Genomic DNA, 3861 nt, shown 5'->3' on the forward strand with positions numbered 1-3861 from the left:
ACATTTACCACAAATTAAATGTATCTTATATTATTAGATATATTATTATAAAACATGCTTTGGTTAAGGAGTTATTGATACTTCAAGTGCAAAATGATGATATAAAACCATGATAAAAATGCACTTTTAAGTACTAATCACCTTTTGTATAAAATCTTGAATTGTAAACTTATAAGACACACAACACAATAACAAGAGCTGACAATTAAAGAAGAATAAGTATTTCATGTTTCAAAATATTACATTATAAAAATAAGGCTTTACATATAAAATCTTGAATTGTAAACTTATAAGACACACAACACAATAACAAGAGCTGACAATTAAAGAAGAATAAGTATTTCATGTTTCAAAATATTACATTATAAAAATAAGGCTTTACAGCATGTATAGTCAGAATTTTCATCTTCGTCCTCAATTGAATTGTTATCATCATCTTCATCGCACTCTTCAATATGGTTATTATCTTCTTCATCAACATTCTCTAATCCACTAATAGAGCTCAAAACAGAATTCAACTCCTCTACATCAACATCAACATCAACAAGATTATCGTCGCAAACACAAAAATTTAAATTTTCTTCTAAATCAATCGAAGGAGCAACTTGGTATGGTTTAATCAACTCACTAGCTTGAAAGACTTCATATATCACACTTGTGCCTTCATTCTCATCCTAAACAAGCTCTACACGACCCTTGGGTTTTGTTTTTAAAACGGATAATCAATTAACTCTTGATCGGTCCTTTCTAAAGGAAGGGATGTATGTGTAATAAACTTATTGGCATTGCTTTGTGAAAACAAAGATGTCATTTACGTTGCGGTGTCTAACTTTTGAGTTGATTTCAATAAGACCATGGTGAGGATCTACTCTGATTTCTTTGTCAGTTAAGACCATAATGAGGATCTACTCTGATTTCTCTGTCAGTTGTGTCATAACAATAACATTTGAATAAAAAACACTTTATTCTGCTTGCTATGATATTGCAGTTCAATTAGGTCTTCCAATTTACTGTAGTAGTCAACTTCAAACTCACTAGAAGTCGATCCCTTAATACAAACACCGCTGTTGTATGTCTTTTTTTTATGCCTGTATTCTTCAGTATAAAAGACATATCCATTTACAAAATACCTATTATAGCACTTGACTTTTCTTTCAGGACCTAGCCTTAGTAAAGACAGTGAAATAGCAACACTACCTCCCATTTGATAAACCTTGTCTATTAAATATAATAATAATTAATAAACAGATATTATGTAATATTGACATTCAGTTAATTACATTATAAGAGATAATGAGTTAGTGATAGAACTTACATGTGTTCTAAATCATGCGGCAAATTGTTCATCTTGTACTTGAAAGATCTGAGATTCAGTCAGTTGTGAGTTATTGGACAGTAAGTGTCGTTGATGTTGCTTATAAGATTGCTCCAAATTATATGAGTTTATGGTATCACAAAACATAAATAGTACACTCTTGACAAAGTTTAAGTCGAACATCTACTTACTTAATAAAAGGTCTCACAGCTCATCATAGTTAAATAGAATAAAATTGTGTGCTTGTCTGAACTCTATTTTAGACAAATTTCTTCCCTTCACTGCATTTTTAGGTGTGGGTCGTCTAAGATTGGAGAATATCGACAAGTTCCCACTTGAAGGCACTTCACTACCATCATCATGTCGTAGAACACGGTTGATCCTCATTCTCAAATGATGTTCAAAATAGTATGAGATAAACATTGAGATCTTCTCAACAATATAGGCCTTACATATTGAAGTCTTAACATACGCCTTGTTCTTAACCTTTTTTTAAGATTAAACAAGTACCTATATATATATTATTAAAATTATCAATTAAAAAAATAAAAAACATTTAATTATGAATTACATAGCAACTGTAATATCTAACATCTCAAATGGATACATCCATCTGTACTGGACCAGTCCTCAAACTTTTACCTTAAATGGTAAATGTATAGGTAGATGCTTTATTAAGTCAAAAAATGATGGAGGGAATACAATCTTAAGTTTGCATATTATCTCGACGATATTTATCAAGCATTTCAATGTAATCAACATTCAACTTGTTGGAGCATATATCTCTAAAGAAATGACTGATCTTTGTTAGTACATCCTATATCCCATTTAGCAACAAATCACAAAAAACTAATAGGATAAGTATTTGCATAAACACATGGCAGTTCATGACTCTTCATTCCATATAACCTGTATTCTTTCGTATTAACCAGTCTTGATATATTTGAGACATGTCCATTGGGAAAACGCAGATTCTTAAGCCATTTATAGACTAGTAGTTGTGTGTTTTTCTCTAACATGAAGCTTGCTCTTGGTTTTGCGACCCGTGACCCATCACAAACCGACTCTATATTTTCACGGTTATAAAACAGGGCTACATCTAATCTAGTCTTGATGTTATCCTTTGTCTTTCATTTCATATCCATGACAGTGTTGAAAATGTTCTCAAACATGTTCTTTTTAATATGCATGACATTAAGGTTATGGCGGAGAAGATTGATCTTCTAATAAGGAAGCTCCCAAAATATATTTCGCTTCACCCAATTTTGGGTTAAACTTTCTGCTTACCTAATTGGAAACCAAACATAATGTCACCGTACTCTGACACAACATCAAACAATTTTTCAGCAGAAAGACGCGGGGGTGCAGCATTCTTTTTAACTCTACCAATAAAAAAAAAATCCTTTCTACTCCTTTTGTACCTGTGATTCGATGGTAAGAAATGATAGTGATAGTAAAAAAAAGAAGCTTTATCCTTGTTTGTTAGCGTGAATGCCTTGTTGTTCTTTATACAATATGGACATGCTAGCTTTTTGTGCATGCTCCAACCAGAAACCATTCCATAAGCTGAGAAATCATTGATAGTCCATATCAAAGCCACTCTCATAATAAAATGCTATTTCCTCGAGATGTCATAAGTCAAAGCTCTAGAGAACCACAACTACGTCAACTAATCAATCAACGGACGAAGACAAATGTCTATATTCTGACCCGAACTACTCAGACCTAGTATGATTATAGATAAAAAAAAAAAGAACTTCAGCCTCATACACATCCCCGGTGACAACTTATAAACCGCTAGTATGACCAACCTACACGAATAAAGTGCAGTAAATGACCCAAATAGGTTGAATCCGTTTGTACACAATCTAAGACGCACGTTCCTTGATTTAGCTGAAAAGTAAGGATACACACTGTTAGAGTGTTTCCAAGCTTCACCGTTAAAATAATGCACCATCACTTAATCAACTGTATGATGTGATTGATGCTATGTCATATGCTTAACAATCCCTAGTGACATGAATAACCTCTACAGTCTATGTGTGATTGAGAAGTATCTAAGTTTCTTATATGCCAAAAGAGTCTTCCCTCTACCACTTCTGGGTTTGTAACGGGAATGCCCACATGTCATGTACTCGGTTAGCTCAGCATTTTCAAGGTAGTATTAAAAGCAGAAGGGAGGACACATGTCAATTTTTTGGTATCCTAAACTAAGGGGTTTCATCATGGACTTGGCAGCATAGAAGTTCTCTTTTAACCTGTTCTCTTCAAGTAAAATGCTTCTCGCCTATTCGATAATTTTGTCACAACTAGCCTCATGACACGACAAAAAGATTGATATCTTCTCTCAAGTGTAGGAGTGTCGAAGTAATAAATAACCCGGCAAGACTGGGGTCGAACCATAGGGAGGTTAATTGTACAAATTATAAACAACAATTATAAACAATAATAACAATAATAACAATAACAACAACAACAACAACAACAACAATAATAATAGTAATAATAATAGTAATAGTAATAGTAATAGTAATAATAATAATAAT

This window comes from Populus euphratica, unplaced genomic scaffold, assembly GCF_000495115.2.
Source record: "Populus euphratica unplaced genomic scaffold, PopEup_1.0 scaffold406.1, whole genome shotgun sequence".
NCBI lineage: Eukaryota > Viridiplantae > Streptophyta > Magnoliopsida > Malpighiales > Salicaceae > Populus > Populus euphratica.